This window comes from Symphalangus syndactylus, chromosome 5, assembly GCF_028878055.3.
Source record: "Symphalangus syndactylus isolate Jambi chromosome 5, NHGRI_mSymSyn1-v2.1_pri, whole genome shotgun sequence".
NCBI classification, from domain to species: Eukaryota; Metazoa; Chordata; class Mammalia; order Primates; family Hylobatidae; genus Symphalangus; species Symphalangus syndactylus.
This window is the reverse complement of record NC_072427.2, coordinates 80,691,046-80,713,653: the sequence shown is the minus strand read 5'-3', so window position 1 is coordinate 80,713,653 and position 22,608 is coordinate 80,691,046. Positions and strand designations below refer to the sequence as shown.

At 40.4% G+C, this 22,608-nt stretch overlaps 1 protein-coding gene across 8 annotated transcripts in view; it reads left to right on the top strand.

The window, feature by feature from the left end:
* FGD4 (FYVE, RhoGEF and PH domain containing 4) overlaps nucleotides 1–22,608 on the top strand; it is a 261,542-nt gene that overhangs the window by 119,344 nt on the left and 119,590 nt on the right. The gene's annotated exons all lie outside the window — the stretch shown is intronic.

Here is a 22,608-nt window from a genome sequence, read left to right as displayed (position 1 = left end):
TTTTAATTGGATGTTAATGTTAGAAAATATCCCAGCATTTTGAGTATTGGCAGGCATGTATATATTTTCAAGCGTAAGCATGTTGCATTGACCAAATTTCCAGAGTAATAAGTAATAAAACCACAGGTTTTTCAAAATGTTTTTAAAAAGCTTTGTCCAATCCACCGCTAACAAGAAACTTAGTGGTTCTTGAGGGTAACCCTTTACAGAAATAGGTGAAGAGTGGGCAGCAGGGACAGTCCCTGGAGCATCTATGATCCCAACCAGGGTACCTACGGGACAGGGGTGCACAGTCATGACTGTCCTGCACATGAAGGACCTGGTGAGATGTCCACTTCCATGCACAGCACTGTCAGCAGTGAGACCTGCCACTATGCACACAGCTTCTTATAGTAAGGAATTTAAGATTTAGAATGTACTGAATTCGCGGGTCCACTATGAAGCACTGCTTTCTGATTCTCACCATCCTTACTTGTGGGGGTGAAGAGAGGTGCTAGATTTCTGAGGTGTCTGTGCTTTCTTCCAACTTCTCCAACTGTCTGAGGACTTGGTGCTTTTCAATTCTTTAATACGACTTAAGACCTTACTGACAAGCTTATATTTATGCTTGTAAATATGTAAAACTAACCTTATTTGGTTATTTCATGTAAAAGGATTATGTAGATGACAATATGAAACTTGGAACAAAGTGCTTAGAGTGATTCAAATCCATGAACATTGAGTAGGCAGCAAATCAAGCAGCATTAGTTCAGCACACACAGTCAAGTCTTTCTGCTCCTTCTTTTGACACATTATGCTGGAATGTTGCCTGACATAACAAATTCAAATATGTAGACTCTAGACCTCATTAATGGCGATTAAATTTCTTAGTTTTTCATACTATGTTTTGTGGGCACATTGATTCTGCCTAGCCTAAATTGAGTCCTTCAGTTTCTTTGCTTTTGAGGTACAGATTTATAATCCATCCTTTGAAGTTAAGTATTTTTGGCCATTGTGGTCCATTTGGCCCTTGAGCTGTCTGAGATGATGGAATACTAGGGATCTGAAGTGGAGGAGCACCTGCAGATGCTGTCATTGCTAATGCTGCTATGTTCACATGTCCTTGGGGTTGAATCTGTTCGCATTTTTCATAATTTTAAGAAATAGATGTACTGAAAATTGCCCTCTTGCTTTCTCCCACAATGCCGTATTACCATCGGTGCAAGAAATGCTTGGAATGAGTTAATTGTTTGCATCAGCACAATTTTGCATTGCTGTGTTAGATATACATTTACAGGATGGGGAGCCTGGAAAGCATGCATGTGAACCATGTGAACTTACACAAAAGCTATAGCTCAAAGCTGGTTTCATTTGGCAGGATTTTTCTCTATATGCGTGCCAATTGATTTGAGTATCGGCAGCTGTTTCTTCTGAGTTGTCGTCGTCTTCTGTTTTTATAACTGCTCTTGAGTTTCTGTAAAATAAAAAGGAAAACTTTCCATAAATTGGCAATGGGTGGGTCTATGCAGGTTGATGTAGATTGTTGGAACCGTTTCTGTATGGACTTAACCTTTTCTTGCTCAGTTGCTGGCACTTTAACCCCAGAAATAGCTTGATGCAGTTACATGAGGGCGCCTAGCTTACCTTATTCTTAGAAAAGTTCCGTGTTTTACAAATAACTACCACTCTGTACGGCTCATTGTTCTTTTGTAACAAACCTGTTGAATTTACTGACTTCCTGTGTAAGTAATAGTTCCTTCCTTCCTTGTCTGCCTAAATCCTGTGTTCTTTTTTTTTATTTTTACCAATTTACTCGTCCTGAACTCAGATTAATGAAATTGTGAGACGTAGTATGTTCCCATAAGGCAAACAGACTGAATCTCTTGGATATTTTTAGATCCCTGTTATACATCCCTGGATGTTTATTTTCACGTAATTTAAGGTCCCAATCTAAACAGGATTGTCTGCTTTTTAATGCCCTTATTTTAGAAAAGAACCTGAGGCCCATAAAGATTAAGCAGCTTTTCCAAGGTCAGGAAATCTGTGAGTTACAGAAACAGCTAACGTTGGGCATTGCATGTTGAATGCAAACACGTAGGGCGAGATCAGCTTAACATCCTACACTGTTGTCCTTAAGAGGAGCACAACATTGGGGTGTTACCCTGAAATCCCACAGATGAAATTTTCAGTATGCCTAGGTGGAATACACCTTTGAAAGATGATTTTCTCCGTAATCAAAGTCATAAGAAACAGTTTGTCATTATAAATACCAAGCTTTTAAAAAACATAACTGCCAAGCCAGTTGGATACATATGTTTCTCAGCTTACAGGCATTCTCCCTTCTAGCCCTATCTATATGTGAAGTAAAATGATCAGAGTGCTGCCTAGTCACTGTGGATCCCAGAGCAGGTGGGGGAGGGGGGAGCCTGAGGAACGACTATGGTCCACTCTAGGACATATCTGTCACCTGGGCAGCATCTGTCATTCCTGTTGTGGGTTAGTACAACTTTCCTGGGGGCCTTTCCACAGGTATACGACCCGCACTTGCATACTTAATCGCCCTTTCTTCTGCTCCCTGCACCAACCCACTGGCACCTCCTTGCCCAGGACCACCCTACCCCCTAAGGAGACATTCACTGTCTTCAGTGTTAACGTTGCATTCATTCATCAAATATTTCTTGCACATTTACTCTGTGCCATTCCTATTGCGATGTGGAGGATATGGCATTGACCACAATGGGCAAGATGTTAGTGAAATTTACCTAGTAGTGGGAAGAGTCATAATACAAAAGTAAAGAGATAAGTAAACAACATAATTTCAAATAGTGGCAAGTATGTGATGACAAAATGGGCTATGTTAAAGAGGGAGTTGAGGGTGACAAACTTTAGACTGGTTAACCAGCAGATGTTTATCTAGGGCAGTCCCATATAAGCTGAGACACAAATGATAAGGAGCCAGCCACGTGTAATCTGGTGCAGTGAAAGTGTGTTGCTGCTATCCTCAATTTATGGAGGTAGAAATAGAGGAAAGCCAGTCATCGGGATCATATAAAAATCATGTTAAGTGAGTGCTGCAAAGCCACACTGCATGTTATCTTCTCTTTCAGGACTTAATCACGAATGTGTGTTCTTTTTCAAAGTCACAGTTTATTGGGAGAGCATGGGAAAGCATTTACCAGTGGTTAAGAGCAGCAGTTTTAAAGTTGAGCAGACCTGGGGCTAGCCTAGTCTCTCATACTAGCTACCTGGATGTCTCTAGGCCAGTCACTTAACTTCCTTAAACCTCATCTTCCCCATTTGTTAGAACTTGTGGGGTCATCCTGGGTATTAAGGAGGTTATGTTCAAAAATTCAAGTTGTGCTGACAGTGATGGGGATTAATGTGATGTTCTCTTAGGGGCATCAGTAATAATCCCTGAATGTTGAAATATTTGCTACTCTTAGTAGTGAAAGCTTGGTAGGACTATTAGCCCTCAAGATTCTCAACAAATCCTTTCTTGGTGTTCACTCTGCCCTTGCTAGATTCTGGGTGAAGAGCAGTACGAGGACGTGCTCTGCACTCACACAGTGCTCAGCCAAGAGTATCATTTGCATTCAGTGTGATTGACATAGCAGAGGAGGGATGAAGGGTACAGAGGGGAGGGGTTCCTCAGCTGTGCACGTGAGGTGCAGCTGGGAATTCTGATCTGAGGATGCTAAAGCAAGGAGATATGATGGGCCAGGAAGTGCAGTCTTTGGGCTAAGGCAGGGCAGGATATGCAAGTGGAGATATTGCCTTGCACAGAAGTTTTTACTGTATCCTGTAAAGAATAAGGAATGTTTGAACAGTTTTAAAACATTTGGGAATAGATCTTCAGTTTTATAGTCTGAAAAGATAACTGGCAGTTTAAATGATGGAAACATGGGAGGGAACAATCTCCAAGGCAGCTGGAATTCTCTTCTTTATCTTTTTCATCCATAGCAGGTAGACTTTTTCTTTTATTATCACCACTACAATATAGTTGTCATATCTTATTCTTGATATTTAGATTCTAAAGTCAGCACAGAAAGCAAAACTTGGACGAAGTCAAAAAAGCTCTTGAAAAGTCCCTTAGGAAGGCATAGCTTTGTAGATCAACTCTCTTCTTGTGACGTCCAACACTGTATGTGTGTTTTTTTAGCGTTAGAAGAGATTGCTGCTTCTTGAATTGAGCATGAGATATAATAATTACTTTGATTGCATTGAGAGGTCATGCTATATGAAATAGAGTCCTAGAATTCAGCTCAACGTGCTGAGACCTCACACTTGGAGAGTCACCAAGTGACTCATGTGAACCAAGAGGAATTGCAGGAGCAGCAGGTTCATGATTTCTGTCTGTCTTACTCCCACTACGGAGCACCTGAGCATTGGGTCAGATTGCCTGAACAACTTGAACTCTTGCACCTGTGTTTGGGTGCATGTGCACACACTATCACACACGGCTGTTTTCTGTATCTGTAAAGTGTATATAGTTCACTTTGAAGCAAGTTAAGATGCAACTACTCTAATCGCAATATATACCAACTTTTGGTGTTCTCTCTATGTCAGAGGCTGCAAAATATATTCATCATCCATCTAATCTTTAACTAATATTTGAGATTTATCCGCATTGAAAAAATACAAATGTTAGGAGGTATAGTACATAGGATTTCCAAGTTCACCAACATTAAATGATGAACTAGGAAAAATACCTCGATCTGTTCTGGCTTCAATTCTATGTTCTTAACTTTTATCCTCTATTTTTTTTTTTTTTTGAGTTAGCCATTCCATTAATCTAGGCAAAATAATAATATAGGAAACATAACTACCACAGTAGCAGCGAGGGTACAGAAATAAGACTCTAAAGGGATGAAAAGAGAATTAATGAGAAATGTCTTTAAGAAGTCCTCAGGTGGTTAGTCATTGTCAAAGAACATTGACTAATACATGAAAAAAATTCTGTACAACTAGCAATCAAAGAAATACACAAAATATTCATGCTTATTTCAACAGAAATTTTCCAAATGCTTATATTTTGGATTGGCACCCTTGTATACTTCAGATGACACTGTAAACTGATGGAGTTTTTTGGAAAACAATTTGGTAAATACATTTTATCTTAATCAGAGAACGCATGGTTGCAAGAAATAGAATCCCCCTGTAATTTAGGAGAAAAGAGGGTGTATGGAAACAGCACAAAGGTGTCTCTTGGAACCCGGGGGCAATAAATTCATCCAGGCCTCTCAAGAAGCTGGACCCTGGACAGCTACATCTCCATCCCTCTAGGTGTGTGACCTCTCAGCCCCACTACTACTCTGCCTGTGTGCCTCACGCTGTTTGCACTGGCCTCTTAGGATCCCTCTGTGAATGGCAGAAAACGTGGCCACCTCTAATCTCAGATTACACCCTTTCCAGTGCCCAGTAGAAACACACAGTTCTAACTACAGATGCCCTGGAGAGACTCCAGTGGGCTAAGCTTTGGTCATTGATTACCTTTGCTAGTCAGCTGTGGCCATGGAACACAGGAGTCACTTGACCTGTAATAAGCAAATAGAGTACAACTGCTACATTATCAGTAGCTTTAAACATGTTTTTCACTCCCATAATTCCAATTTTAGAAATCTACCACTAGTAAGTTGCTGAGTGATTCAGTGAATGATTTATCACGTCACATCAGGTGTTTTAGTGGGAATGAGAAGAAGTGGGAAGCTGGTAACATGTTCAACAATACGAAAATAGCTAAATAAATTACTATATATTCATGGGATTGTAAGTTATACAACTATTAAAACATCTTCAGAAAATGTGGGAAAATGCTCACGACGAAATGTTAAATGTATATAATGTTGTATATGCTGTATTATGCTTTTTATATAACAATAAAAATACTAGAGGGAATTACTAGAAATTCTAGTAATAACACTAGTTATTTCTAGATTTTAGGATCACTTTTGTTTTGTTCTTTACAAGTTTTTTGAAGATTTTAAATAATGAACAATAACCTTATAGGAATTTTACTATAATAAAAAAGTGAACTAATATGAAATGCTCGAAAAAGACATTATAATCTAGTAGGGACGATAAACCTGTTGTAAGTAATAGTAACCAACGCAGGCTAGTATGTTATTTGTGTTATAGATTATATAGTAAGAACTTAAGGATGAATTTCCTAGTAATTAGACTGTTTACACATGGAATGTCCTGTTCAATAACTATTTTCCTATCACTGGTGGTATTTAAATATAAATTAGACAGATACTTGTAAGAGATATTATAGACAAGATTCATCTATCAGGTATGTGGAACTAAATGACTTCAAAAGTATTCAACCCCGATGTTCTGTTGGGAATATAGAATTCACTTTGGAAAGATTCTTTTTAAAGTGCTTAAGTGTTGGGGGAAGATACTGTAATAATACAAGCTGAGTACCTTTTATGAAAGAGATGTGAAATTATATAGAAGTCATCAGAGTCTGTGGGATTGATTAAGCAGGAGGATTGAGCCAGATCTTGAAGAGGGTGATAGGCAGGGACTAGATTATAAGAGGGAAGTTATTTTAAGGCTTAGGTGATGATTGGTGCTAAGGCAGAGTTAGGATTCAGCCAGTTATGGATGAGGGATAGTAACCAAATTGCTTGCCAAATGGCAGAGGCGTTTATTTTCCTTGTTCACTCTCTAGTGAGATGAGCGTGAAGTGGTGCAAAACTTAGATTGAACAAGAGAGCAAAGGGAAGCAACCATGGTAAATCTGCTTGCTTGTGGGCTTAATTATATTCCGGGAAGAAACACTGTAGGGCGATCGGTGTGATATATATATATATATATATATTTTTTTTTTTTTTTGAGACAGAGTCTTGCTCTGTTGCCCAGGCTGGAGTGCAGCGGCGTGATCTTGTCTCACTACAAGCTCCGCCTCCTGGGTTCAAGCAATTCTCCTGCCTCAGCCTCCAGAGTAGCTGGGACTACAGGTGCCCACCACCACGCCCAGCTAATTTTTTGTATTTTTTTTTAGTAGAGACGGGGTTTCACCATGTTAGCCAGGATGGTCTCGATCTCCCGACCTCGTGATCCGCCCACCTCGGCCTCCCAAAGTGCTGGGATTACAGTTGTGAGCCACCGCGCCCGGCCTGATTGGTGTGATTTTTATGTTTTGGTGGTTATGTTAAATGATGGCAGTAATAGTATATTAGCAGCTGTGCTATAAAAATCAACCTACTTATTTAACTCACACATTAAAATTCTTTGGAACTACACAGAACTGTAAAGAAACGAGGACCTTTAGTCTCACTGTGTGTTGTGTGGTCATCTTTTTTTTAAGTAAAGCAATATTAAAGGTATATTTTTTCTGTTCGTTAGAAAAAGTCTACAGCCATACCACCCTGAATGCACACGATCTCATCTAATCTCAGAAAAAGACGAATTTCCATGAAGAGTAAGCTGATTTTAGAATTGAAACTCAGTTTAGCATTTTGTGTGAAGCTGATTCTTCCCCCTGTTTAAAAAAATGGAATAGATGTAAAATTATTACTATAAAATGATTAATATTGCTTTTCTTTGAATTCTTTTTTATGATTGTGTACGTCGAAGTCTTTTTTGTGATGCTTCTCAACTTCTAAACAAATTCTGGTGAGTGATCCTAAACTGAAAGTTGTGGCCAACTTTAGGGCTTGAAGAAGTAGAGTGCTTGTGGCTGGGTGCAGTGGCTCTCGCCTGTAATCCCAGCACTTTGGGAGGCCGAGGCTGGCGGATCATCTGAGGTTAGCAGTTCGAGACCAGCCTGGCCAACATAGTGAAACTCCCTCTCTACTAAAGATTTAAAAATTAGCTGGGCATGGTGGCACGAGCCTGTAATCCCAGCTACTTGGGAGACTGAGGCAGGAGAATCGCTTGAACCTGGGAGACGGAGGTTGCGGCGAGCTGATATCGTGTCATTGCACCCCAGCCTGGGGGACAGAGCGAGACTCTGTCTCAAAAAAAAAAAGTAGAGTGCTTGTTCGTGACTCTGAGCTCATTTAGTCTCAGCCTTCAGTTTCTGGTGCTACATGACTTGGGACTCACGCCAAGCCCCTATCAGGTTTTGTCACTGACACCTTGTCACAGAAAATTGTCAGGGTAGTGGTTTCATCTCTTGGAAGGACCCAGGTAGGTGAGCAGCCAGTAAATCCAATAGCTTGCCTGCCTGAAATGCAGAGTTGATTGGAGACAGGCTGATCTAGGGCCCACCTCTTTCTCTCCTAGGGAGCATATATGTTTTAACAGTAGGAAAAATTGAGTTATTTTGGCCACATGGAAGTGAAGAGCCTGTATTCTCAACCATCCAGAGCTATTTCTCTTAATTACTCAGAGGCATAATACCTTTCAGAAAGGCTTTTTATTGTTTGTAAACCTTGGCAGAAAGAGGGAGGGGCATGGTATCTGCATAAAATTTCTAGTGGAGAATAGATTAAATGGAGTCTCCTCGCATCAATGTTAGGTAGATTTATATACTTACCCAGGCAACCTGGACATTCCTTTAAACATTTAAGGGTTTATGTCCAAAGCTTTGCTGGGCCAATAAAGATACAGTCTTGCTTTCAGTAAGCTCACTTTAGAAACTACAATGTATGATGCAAGGTCATAATACTGTGCAAAGGCACATGCAAAGTGTGGTGATTGCGCAGAGAGAAGGGAGGACTCATGGTCATGCCAGGCAATCAGAAATACGTCACCTTGGAGATTTTAGGAGGAGGTAAGATCTACATGGTGAAGGGCATTTCATGTCAAGGGAACAGCACACATAAAAGCTTGAAAACTGTAAAATAATCATACTTGTTTAGAATATAAGAAATTGGTTTAACTAGAGTGTTGGGATTAGGTGTAGGAGTGGAATGGTTGGAATCTGTAAGATAAATGGCACCAGATTATGTTAGCCTAAACTGTAAGTCAGGTGTGGGACATGATCCAGTGAGCCGTGGAGGGAGCTCTCTGAAATTTTTAAGCTGCCAGGCAACATGGTTCTTTATACATTTTGGGAAGATGACTCATGGAACTGCGGAGGAGGGGCTAAGGTTGCAAGGTGCAGGAGCCTGAGCATTCTGATGAGGAGCAGATGGTACAGGAGAAAGATGATGAGTCCTCTGAGTTAAGACTGGCACAAGGATGTAGAAGAGAGAAGGAATTGAGAAATTGTAGGAGTAAGAGTGCCAGGACTTTGTGATTAATTAGATGTGTAGATGGGGTAAAGGAGTGGAAAGTGTCAGGAACAGCTCTGAAGTTTCCAGCTTGGATAGCTGGCTAGATGATGCATCATTGGCTAATATAAGGAATACTGTGAGGGAAGCAGACTTGGATCCTATGTTTGCCTCAGGGACTGCAATAAATTCCTCATCACCGGTTTATAATAACTGGTTTAAATGTATGTACGAAATTTGTATTCTTTACAATTTTGCAAATAAATACCATAGAAATCCAATATATTCATAGTCTGATAAACAGTATTAGCTTCCCTTTTATGAAATAGTAAAGTGTAACAATAAAAAGAAAATCAAATATTTCAAAACAAACTTCCAGTTTCTCTTCATACATCACACTTCAAATTCTATACCTCTCTACCATTTAAAATTAATTGTTGCCTATCAACAGGTGACTGTACCCTTGCTGTACGGGTAAAAGCAGAGAATAAAACAGGGATCTTCTGAGCTCACAATATAACTTGGAAAAACTAATGGATGTATATTCATGTTATCCAGTCAATCAGTTTGTTTAGTGATGGACATTTCAGTTACACAATACAGAAGCAATGTGAATGTTGAGGCAAGAAATGGCCATAAGATGTTGGTTTTCTTTTTTTGAAATGTAAGAAGGAAGTATTTCAGTGTCAATTGGGCTTCTCAACTATAACACCGCTTTTCCAATAAACCTTTTCCCTCAGCCACTTTAGTCTTCTCTGAGCTCTTGAAGCCCTTGTGATTTTTATCTATCATTAACGTATTTTCAGTTGGCTCTTGTCTTGTCTCTCTCCCCAAATAGACTGTGTTCCTGAGGCCAGGAAGCTTTTTGTTTTTGTTTTGAGACAGGGTTTCACTCTGTCTCCCAGGCTGGAGTGCGGTGGTGTGATTGTGGCTCACTGCAGCCTCGAGCTTCTGGGCTTAAGCAATCCTCCTGCCTCAGCCTCCTGTGTAGCTGGGACTACAAGTGTACACCATCATGCCTAGCTAACTTTTTTTTAACAGAAAGGATGTATTTTATTAAAGGATATATTTTACGTATTTATGAAAATTCAATGTAAGATAAAGTTGACATCTCAAATCAATGGCCCGAATTGCAGATTGTTTACTAAACATTGTCGGGAAAAGGTATTATCCATTTGTTTAAAAGGGATACATACCTTAACCCAAAATAAATTTCATATTGCTAAATGCCTAGCTAATTTTTTGTAGATATGGGGTTTTCACCGTGTTGCCCAGCTGTCTCGATATCCTGGACTCAAGCTATCTGCCCGCCTCAGCCTCCCAAAGTGTTGAGATTAAAGGCTTGAGTCACCACTCCCAGCCCCAGGAACTATTTTACTCACCTTATATCCCCAGCTTTTGCCTCAGCACAGAACCCATACTAACATTTAGATTGAACAGAACTAAGGCTAAAGGAAAACTTTAAAGGAACTTATTAAAATTACCAATCCCATTTCAACAATGGGAAGATAAGGAGCGACAGCACACCGTGGGATTAGAACAGGAACTATACCACCTTGCTCCAGCTCCACTGTCCCTGCTTCTGGAAAGGGCCCCACTCCAATAAGGAGAATTCCACAGCTCCTGCTCAAGTCTATGGTTCTTGCTCCATTTTTGTCCCGATTTCTCTGATTAGATTGGGTGCTGTTGAAGGTCATGGGTTTTTGTCCTGGTCATTGTTGTGCTCCCAGATGATTGCACAAAGCCCAGCACATAGAATGTGCTAGATAAAACACCTAATGGAAGCAATGAGGAAAAGAATGAGTCTTAAGCAGACTTGTAAAAGTGTTTGAGAATCACTAAGGAATTTGAAAGGTATCGTAGACAGTAGGGCTGAGTTACAATCAACAATAAATAATCTTTTTAAATGAAACCAAAATCTTGTTTTAAAATACATATTTGTTTTGGCTTGAAAATCTGCTTTCCTGCCTGCCCCTCCTGTTCTTTTCAGATATCTGCACTGACGTTGAGCACTGCACATGCTGTGCCACTTCAAACAACTTCATTTCCTTGTTTCCTCTTGAATTAATTATGAGCTGCCTATACCTCCTTTACATAAGCGATAAAAGAGACATGGGCAGATGGAAACTGTATTTTTGCAGGTATGTGTAGGTACTTGTGTCTTTTGAATATAAAAATGATCAGGGATGGATATGGGCCAAAATCCCACAGAGGAAGATAGGATAAATTGAAAACTGTGGTTTTGAAGGCAATACACCTTTTAAAAGGGCAGGCAAATAAGCTTTAAACAAACGTGACAATCGTATTGAAGAAGTTGAACCCAGTCTTCAACCAGTAACTTGATTTTAATAAATAACAAACTGTTAATCCCAAATTAGTGCATGATGTATTAACTAAAATTGCCAAAAGCAAAACCATTCTCAGAAACCAGGAGAAAAATAACAACAACAATTGTGGGGTGGGGGATTTCGGGTGATTGGAATTAGGCAGCAAACTGGAACTAATTTCCTTTTTGCCTTTTAGACAGGATTTCACTGTTGTCCAGGCTGGAGTGGGGTGACGCGATCACAGTTTACTGCAGCCTTCACCTGCTCAGCCTCCTGAGCAGCTGAGGCAGGAGGATTACTCCAGGTGCACGCCACCATGCCTGGCTAATTTTTTTAATTTTTTTTATAGAGAGGGTGTTCCACTCTGTTGCCCAGGCTGGTCTCAAACTCCCAGGCCCAAGCGATTCTCTTATCTCAGCCTCCCAGAGTGCTGGGATTACAGGCATGAGCCACCATGCCTGGCCTAACTTCCCTTTTTAAGTTGTGGTTAGTTATCATCAGTATTTCCTATTTACTTTGAGTGTCCATGAACTTTTAGACAGCGTCTTGATTAATCAGAATAATGGTAATGGTGTCACTGACAAGTTATCTGTTGTAAACATATATGCTTACATTGATGCATATGTAAACTGTAAAATGTGCAAATGATGAAGCAGTCTGTTAGCACTTTTGGCGTAAACTCTCACATTTAGCATAGAATCAAGTTTTATTTTTACAGAATAAATATCTCAGTCAGGCATGGTGGCTTACGTGGTAAAATCCCAGGGTAGTTATTAGGTGAGTTGTTTGTAAATGGTAAGAATAAAAATTATTTTCTAGTACAATGCCACTGATCTATGAATGTACCAAAAGTTTATTATTTAAATGAGGAAAAGAATGGGAAACTTGGTACTTTGATTTAAGATGGTAATTTTATCTAATGAGTACGTATCTAAGACATAATATTGGGAATGCCACTCCATAATGCTGTAGTAGATCTGGAAATGATGATAATTTAAATCGGGCAATTTCAGGTCTAGCATAGTTAGTGGGTACCCAAAAAGTTCCTAGATGCTTAGTGAAGCTTCTTTATTAACACATTCAAATCAGCAAGTATTTGTATGCCTTCTTTGTGCTTTTAGCTGAGCTTGTTTTGGGTGCCAGAGTATAATTATAAAAATAGTTTTGTTAAACTGTTAGGTTAATTCTAATTGTTCTCTGTTTTAAATGGCATTACGTTCATCTTTATGCATATAGCTCTTTGGTTAGGATAGCTTGCCCAAGCATCACAGGTGGATGATACTCAGTTTTCTGGCATACAACAGGTATTACCATGATGCCTTCTCAGTTGCCGTTTCATTTTACCTGCTACTGTGAGTGCTTGAGGTAACGATGTCTTCAGCACTGGATTTTGTAATTTAAAGCCATTTTTTTCTGGTCAAAGTCTAAAAAAAAATTGTGTCTTTATTATATAGAGATTAATTTTTTACACATATATCCTTATTAAATTATCATTACTTTTACATTAGAATTTAATGTCATCCTTAGTTTAATGAAATTTTCAGTATCATAGTTGATGTCCCAGAATCAAACTACAGGATTAGGTAGTCTTTGTATCTAGACTGAAGTGTAGAATATATGATTAGTCTTAGGGCCAGGCACGGCTGCTCACTCCTGTAGTCCTAGAATTTTGAGAGGCCAAAGCAGGAGGATTGCTTGAGCCCAGGAGTTTGAGACCAGCCTGGGCAACAAGGTGAAACCCTGTCTCTACAAAAAAATTAGCTTGGCATGGTGGCATGTGCCTGTAGTCCCAGCTATTTGGGAGGCTAAGGTGGGAGGATCGCTTGAGCCTGAAAGGTTGAGGCTGCAGTGAGCCGAGACCATGCTGCTGCACTCCATCCTAGGTGACAGAGTGACACCCTGTCTCAAAAAAAAAAAAAAAAAAGGTTTTGGAAGAATTCAACTTGAAATCATTTTGGAGATTCCCTCCCACCCAACCCCCAATATCGTTAGTATTTTTTTGCATGTAACATTTACTGTTTATTCCACCTACTTTCTGCCATCATCATAGTTTTAACATTGGCGCTATAGCATATTTATGTGAGTTTTATGACTTACTAAGTTTTAGGACTAACTTCAGGATTGACGTGTGTAGACAACATATACAAGACTCTTGTGAAAGACTGTCTGTCTAGGAACATGACTACTGCTTACATTCTAGGAGATGCCTTCTATGGAGCAGTGTTCTATGAGGGGTGGTGTGCCCTACAGGGTGCAGAAGATGAACCCTTGGAGAGCAGGAAGCAGGTACTAGACCTTGGAGTTCAAGACCAGCCTGACCAACACAGAGAAACCCCGTCTCTACTAAAAATACAAAATTAGCCCATCGTGGTGGCACATGCCGGTAATCACAGCTACTTGGGAGGCTGAGGCAGGAGAATCGCTTGAACCCGGTAGTTGGAGGTTGTGGTGAGCCAAGATAGTGCCATTGCACTCCAGTCTGGGCAACAAGAGTGAAACTCCGTCTCAAAAAACAACAACAAAAAACCAGCCCTGGCATTCCTAATATTTTTGGCCTTTTTCTAGCATTTTTTCCATCTATGTGTCAGATACATCCATCTATATGGCATATGTGTGGAATTCTGAGGAGAGAATGGAGGCTGGACAGCGTGAGCTCACTTGTCTGTTTTTGTGTCCATGGCATTTTAAGCATGGCTGGTTAAGTGGACTGAGATGATGTTATTTTAGATAGTGGAATTCTGGCAATACTTGGTAATCAGTGACCACAAGCATCATAAGTTATTTAATGGCACGATATTTAAACAAGTTGTGAGACTAAAGATATTGCATCTTTTTCTTTACAAAAAAAAAAAAAAGGGCCGGGCACAGTGGCTCACACCTGTAATCCCAGCACTTTGGGAGGCCGAGGCAGGCAGATCACCTGATGTTGGGAGGTTGAGACCAGCCTGACCAACATGGAGAAACTCTGTCTCTACTAAAATACAAAAATTAGCCTGTTGTGGTGGCGCGTGCCTGTAATCCCAGCTACTCTGGAGGCTGAGGCAGGAGAATTGCTTGAACCAGGGAGGCAGAGGTTGCAGTGAGCCCAAGATCATGCCATTGCATTCCAGCCTAGGCAACAAGAGCAAACTCCGTCTCAGAAAAACAAACAAACAAACAAAAAAGCCTGCCCCCACCCCGCCCCTCCCATGTGCCCATTTGCTAACCTTTCATGTGAAGACAAGTGTCTGTCAGTAAATATTTAGCAGGTTCTTACTTAGCAGATATATTTGGAAAACACAGTCTGTCCCTTTGAGGTACAGGTGACACTTGAATACAGGTGACACTTGAATGAGTTAGAAAGTAACTGCAATCAGGAGCAGCAGAAGAGTATTTTTGAAATGATTATTTGGAAACGTTCCATTATTGTGTAATTTTATCACTACAATGGATGTATCTTTTATTTTTAAAATCTTACTTTTAAAAAGCTTATTTCTGCAAGTACACTCAAACTTACATACAGATCTTTTTAACTATCTTTCAAAATCTTTGGCCAGGTGCACTGGCTCACATGTGTGACTCCCAGCACTTTGGGAGGCTGACTCAGGAGGATCACTTGAGGCCAGGAGTTTGAGACCAGCCTGGGCAACACAGCAAGACCTTGCCTCTGCTTAAAAATAAAATAAAATAAAAAAATAAAGCCGGGCACGGTGGCTCACTCCTGTAATCCCAGCACTTTGGGAGGCCAAGGCAGGCAGATTACTTGAGGTCAGGAGTTCGAGACCAGCCTAGCCAAGATGGTGAAACCCTGTTTCTACTAAAAAAGAAAAAAATACAAAAAGTAGCTGGGCGTGGTGGTGTGCATCTGTAGTCCCATCTACTTGGGAGGCTGAGGCAGGAGAATCACTTGAACCCAGGAGGCAGAGGCTACAATGAGCTGAGATCATGCCACTGCACTCCAGTCTGGGTGACAGAGCGAGACTCCATCTCAAAATAAAATAAAATAAAAAATCTTTGGAATAGTTTTAGTATGTTTTAGAGTAAGTTTTGAAAAATAATGTAATATCTTCTGAGATATTACTGTAGATGGAAATTTACCAGAATAATTTTGAGAAAAACCTTTGTATAACTGGTAGATGGTATTTAAAAATAGGCATTGTGACTTAGTAAATGCATCCAGTGATACACTTCTTCCCTTTAGGACGATGAATCTCTCTTCATGGCAGTCATTGAAACTAAGTATGGAAGTAAACTGAGATAGATTTACTCTTCCAAATTGCTGTATTGTGAAATATTTTACAATTTCTTTTTAAATAAACGAATAAAAGAGCTTTAAAGAGATTTTAAATGTTTTTGAGTTTAAGCATTTACCTTAAAAGATTTTTAAAAAACAAGCAGATTCAGTCACATTGTTCTCTTAACAATAGTATTTTTACCTTTACCTCGCCCTATTTTAAGTTCTATTGTAGGTTTTTTTTTTTTTTGAGATGGAGTCTCGCTCTGTCGCCCAGGCTGGAGTGCAGTGGTGCAATCTCGGCTCACTGCAAGCTCTGCTTCCCGGGTTCACGCCATTCTCCTCCCTCAGCCTCCCGCGTAGCTGGGATGACAGGCGTCTGCCACCACGCTCGGCTAATTTTTTTGTATTTTTAGTAGAGACGGGGTTTCACCGTGGTCTCAATCTCCTGACCTCGTGATCCGTCCGCCTCGGCCTCCCCAAGTGCTGGGATTACAAGCGTGAGCCACCGCGCCCGGCCTGTTTTTGTGTTTTAAAGTATGTATCTGAATGCGGGAATGCTTGTATTTAACTCATACCTACATTGTGTGCGAATATACATACTAGGGGGTGCATGCCTAGGATTTATTCTGATAGGGATGTGCCCTCAAAAAGTTTCGAGATAAAGTATTCTAGAAAGCCTTCTCTTACCCTCCGCTCTGTACCTCCAGCAGTCACAGAGCCTCAGCCAAACTTGTCGATTACTATTTTACTTGTTTGCTCTCCCTTTGGTTCCTCGAGAAGGAACTATTTAATGAGATTGTATAAAGTGTTTGAAACAATGTGCATGGGACCCATAATAATGAACAGGACAGACAAGGTCCCTGTCCTCTGGAAGCTTTGGACATGGTAGGGAAGAGATGCTAAAAAAGGACATTGCAGGCCGGGCACGGTGGCTCACACCTGTAATCCCAGCACTTTGGGCGTCTGAGGTGGGCGGATCACGAGGTCGGGAGATCGAGACCATCCTGGCCAACATGGCAAAACCCTGTCTCTACTAAAAATACAAAAATTAGCTGGCGTGCCTGTAATTCCAGCTACTCGGGAGGCTGAGGCAGGAGAATTGCTTGAACCAGGGAATCAGAGGTTACAGTGAGCCAAGATCGCACCACTGCACTCCAGCCTGGTGACGGCGAGACTCCGTCTCAAAAAAAAAAAAAAAAAAAGACAGTACATGAATATTTAATTACGTTTGTGAAGAAGTGTTCAAAGGAAACAACCCACAGGGAATAATTAGACTTAGTTGTATGTAGAGACCTTATGGTCACAGCAACTGAACAAGCTGGTGTGGCTGAACTCATGGGCAGGACTTTATAAAAAAATTCCCAAGTCCCTAACAATGTGTCTCATATACTACATTGAGTCCCATATGGGGCTTAGTAATTCTTTGTAAATAAACAAATACAACATCTTTGGAAGGGATTTTAAATGTTTTTGAGTTTTAGCATTTACTTTAAAAAATATTGTTTTCTGGTTTGCCATAGGTTACTCTAATTTCTACTGTTTTAAACTCAAATCCTTACCCATTTGTGGCAAATAACATTTGCCTCTGCTATCCTGTGCAAAGGATGAAGATAAGCCATGCTCCATGAACAGTAAACTGTTTACTAATACGAGATTATTTAAGTTCCGTTACTGATGAACTGTTGTGTCTTAAAGGCTGTATAGGTATTTTATAATCCTTAGCATAGTACCGAAGACCTGTTTGTTTCAACATGATTACTAAAGTTGACAATATATAGATTGCCAGAATAATAATTAGAAAATGCCAAGCAAATACATTTATAATTTATTTAGTACCCATTTAAGAGTGCATATGATGGAAATGAGCTGTCTTTTAAAAAATTAGTTCCCTGTTTATCTTTGACCTTATTTCCTACCACAATTTCAGTAACTTACGAAGACATTTAAAAGCGGACTAAATTTGCATCTACTAATATTCTTTTTTCTTTGGAATTTTATTACTGTAATATACTTCTGAGATTGTATTAAAAAAGAAACTGCATGTGTAAGATTATCATCTGTTGTGGGTGGGGGTGGATATGTAGAGTGGATGATTTGCAAAAGACAGGAAGATCCTCGTTATATTTAGGGTATCTTTTCTTTCCACATTCTGAATTTGGCCCAAGTCACTGTGTTACCCCAGCAAGCTATGCATTAGGGTCTTGGGGGAAGGAAGATGATAATTAGAGGAAATTTGGATCAGGCAGCTCATCAAAAAATAGAGAAATGAAAGCCTTCCTTCTTCTCTCTCAAGTTAGTAGCAAGTAACTGACTGTACTTTATCCTTTGTCTGACCTGGCAGGGGCAGAACTAACGTTTTATTTTCTTTAAGTCTCAGAGGAGACTTTTCTGGAAGCTGCATGGTTATTTCAAAGTTGGAAAAAATAATAGGTTCCTGTGGAAATTTATGAAAACATTTTTCTTGACTTCCTTCTCAAAACCTTGGGTGATTGATAGAGGGAGCATGGTTTAGGAACCATATTTTGAAAGCAAAGTGGCAAGAGATGAGGGGTAGAGCCTTCAGGCCTTCTGTGAAATTGAGATTGCGTTCTAAGTGCAGTATGCAGACACTGAGGCTTTTGGCAGGCACTGATGAACACTTCTGTAAACCACAGTGAAGTTTGCAAGTCTGCCACCAATTTCCTTGCTACAAAGCCTGAAATAATATCCTTTCCCTTCTTTTGATGCCTAATGAAATCCTACTTATCCTTCAACATAAAGTTCAATCTTCCCTTCTTCAGTGAAGGAGGTAGCTATCTGGACATTTAGGAAGGAGAGCATGAACTGAAAAGGGAACTTGGTACTGGAATCTTCTGCATAGTGGAGTAGCTGTAAACCCCCTCCTGTGTCTGTTGCCCAGAGCAGAGAGTGAAAAAAGAGAACAGAGAGGAATAGTACAAGCAGTGGAGTGTCTATCGTAGAGTTGACTAAGCATGGGCATGCAAGTTGGAAAGAAGCAAGGAGAGGCTGCTGAGGTTGGGGAGCATAAATTTATGGCAGAGAATGTTTGCAATTTTTGAAAGTGTGGTAAAATGTGTATGACATTTACTATTTTGAATATTTTTAAGTGTGTGGTTCTGTAGCATTAAATACATTTATATTGTAGTACAGCCACCACCACCGTCCATCTTTAGAACTTTTTCATCCGTCACAACTGAAACTCTACTCATTAATGTAGTAGTTTTAAGCTAGAATACATGACAACCTCAGAACTAGAACTGTATATAGGTGGACAGAGGACTGTCATGGTAGGTATGGATGAAAGAGATGGGGTTAAAGGACTCTAAAATGCTATCCAAAGCATTTACTGTTTGCAGGTGGATGAAGCTGAGGGACTGATAAGGAGGAATGGAGCAGAGAAGAGAAACTTTTATCTGCTTGCATTTAAGTGAATGATTTACATTCAGAAAATACATAGCTCTGGGCTGGGTGCGGTGGCTCACACGTGTAATCCCAGCACTTTGGGAGGCCGAGGCGGGCAGATCACGGGATCAGGAGATCGAGACCATCCTGGCTAACACGGTGAAACGCCGTCTCTACTAAAAATACAAAAACAAAATTAGCCAGGCATTGTGGCAGGCACCTGTAGTCGCAGCTACTCAGGAGGCTGAGGCAGGAGAATGGCATGAACCCGGGAGGCGGAGCTTGCAGTGAGCTGAGATCCCGCCACTGCACTCCAGCCTGGGCGACAGAGCAAGACTCCGTCTCAAAAAAAAAAAGAGAAAATACATAGTTCTTCTGGCTTGAATAGCCACTTGGCACTGATCTACTGGAATCCAAAGAAATTAATAGTAAAAATAATAATGGTTATAATTAAACACCATGTTTGTGTTTAGAAGTAAGATAAATTGGCCGGGTGCGGTGGCTCATGCCTGTAATCCCAGCACTTTGGGAGGCCGAGGCAGGCGAATCACGAGGTCAGGAGATCGAGACCATCCTGGCTAACACGGTGAAACCCCATCTCTACTAAAAATACAAAAAATTAGTCGGGCGTGGTGGCGTCTGTCTGTAGTCCCAGCTACTCAGGAGGCTGAGGCAGGAGAATTGCTTGAACCCAGGAGGAGGAGGGTGCAGTGAGCCAAGATCACGCCATTGCACTCCAGCCTGGGCGACAGAGGGAGACTCTGTCTCAAAAAAAAAAAAAAAAAAAAAAAAAGATAAATTACCTGGAATTAGTATAAAAGCAAGATTTTATAAGAAACATAACAGATTTGGAGAAAATATTTGTGATATGAACTCCTTTAAAGACAGCTATAATTCAATTAAAAAATAGAAAAAAATATGTGGCAGGCTCACGCCTGCAATCCCAGCACTTTGGGAGGCCAAGATGGGAGGACCACTTGAGCCTAGGAGTTTGAGACCATCCTTGACAACACAGGGAGACTCTGACTCTACAAAAAAATGAAAAATTATCTGGGCATGGTGACATGTGCCTGTAGTCTCAGCTACTTAAGAGGCTGAGGTGGGAGGATTGCTTGAGCATGGGAGGTCAAGGCTGCAGTGAACTGTGATCACACCACTGTGATCCACCTGGGTGACAGAGTGAGACTCTGTTTCAAAAAAAAAAAAAAAAAAATGAGCACAAAGATTACAGAAGCTTTTTAAAAATGTCTAATAAACATTTATAAACACAGAAATTGTTGATTAGGAAAATGCAAAATTTAAACAATGAGGTGCTGTTTAGTATGAAATATCTTATGCATACTAAGTTGTGTGTTTATGTATATGTCTCTAAAGATTGTTTAAAGAACAAGAGCAAAACAGACTTTAAGAATTAGGATGTTACCCATACATTTGAAGCCCCCGTGTTCTTCTTTCTTTTTCTACTCCCTATGCCTCCCCACCAGAGGTATCTGCCATCCTGAAATTGTTGTCTAGTGTACCTTTGCTTTTCTCCCTCTCCAGAATGAGGGTTTTGTGACCCAACAATCAGATTAGAGTCCTGGCTTGGGCAGGTGCAAGGAGGGCAAAGAGAGAGATTATTTTCTGAGGTGTAAAGTACCCCAGCCTCATAACAAGGCTTTGAAAGTTATGAACCAGAACTGTGGACAAAAATTGTAACATCACACCACATATGGCTATGTGTCCATAACATTTTGGAATGTTTTAAAACTACATACTATATATATAACTGGAATTGTACTTTATTCTGTGTACTTTATTCATTCCACATTGTTTGTGAGAATGGCCTATGTTGATGTGTAGCTGTAGTTCATTTGTTTTAACTCAGATATAGTATTACATCACATGAATATACTATAAATTTACTTATCCATACTCTGTCAGCTAACAGTAAATATTTTAAAAATTAATAATCTAGTATAGATTAATGGTAAAGGGCAGAGAGGATATATATTGATATCATCCCTTGGAAGGTAAAGTTTTCGGTAAGTTACCAAAATTTAAAATTCATATAGCATTGAGCTGTCAAGTCCACATCTAGTAATCTATCCAAAAAAATACTTGTGCAATATAGAGAAATTTACTAGGATGCTCTTTTAAAAAATAATAAAATTATGTTTGTTAATTAAATGAATTATGATAGAGTTAAACTGTGGGATATTATGCAGTGTTTAATGTCAGGCTGATCTATACATACACGTCGAAGGGTGTCTAGCAGGGAGCCTAGCCTGTAGCATGCTGACAGAAGCAGTGAGCAAGGATGGTGAGCTCCCTTTGCAGTCCTGCCCCCACTTGACCAGGGGTACCACACACATCCAAAATCGGTTTCTTCCCGGAGCCTGGCCAGACATTTTTTTTTTTTTGAGACAGAGTCTCACTCTCTCGCCCAGGCTGGAGCGCAGTGGTGCGATCTCGGCTCACTGCAACCTCTGCCTCCTGGGTTCAAGCAGTTCTCCTGCCTCAGCCTCACAAGTAGCCAGCTGGGACTACAGGCGTCTGTCACCACGCCCGGCTAATTTTTGCATTTTTAGTAGAGGCAGGGTTTCACCATGTTGGTCAGACTGGTCTCGAGCTCCTGACCTCAACTGATCCGCCCACCTCGGCCTCCCAAGTGCTGGGATTACAGGCATGAGCCACCGCGCCCAGCCCCAGACATCTCAAGTATAACAGAATAAAATCCTAATCCTTAATATAGTATCTTCTTGGAAGACATCATCTGTGTCATGGTTATCTTAGTTTTTTTTTTTTTTTCTTTTTTGAGACGGAGTCTCGCCCTGTCACCAGGCTGGATTGCAGTGGTGCGATCTCAGCTCACTGCAACCTCTGCCTCCTGGGTTCAAGTGATTCCCCTGCTTCAGCCTCCCAAGTAGCTGGGACTATAGGCACGTGCCACCACGCCCAGCTAATTTTTGTGTTTTTAGTAGAGATGGGGTTTCACCATGTTGGCCAGAATGGTCTCCCAACCCTGTGATCCACCCGCCTCGTCCTCCCAAAGTGCTGGGATTAACAGGTATGAGCCACTGCACCCAGCCTATCTTAGTATTTTAATGTAGTAAGTCAACCACGGTGAGGGGAAATGCTGAAAGAGGAAGTATTACCAACTGAAATCCTTATAGATAAGATCAGAGAGATTGTAAATTGGGGTTTAGGGATCAATTTCCTAATTTAGATTAGTATAATGTTTTTATTCTCTAGTATTATATATTTTTTGGTGGAAGAGAATCAAGGGAGGATGACATTACCGATAAAATTTCCTTTTTCTTTTTTCTTTTCTTTTCTTTTTTTTTTGGTGACAGTCTTGCTCTGTCACCCATGCTGGAGTGCATTGGTGTGATCTCAGGTCACTGCAACCTCCACCTCAGCCTCCCAAGTAACTGGAATTTCAAGCACATCCCACCATACCTGGCTGATTTTTGTATTTTTAGTAGAGATAGGTTTTCGCCATGTTGTCCAGCCTGGTCTCAAACTCCTGGGCTCA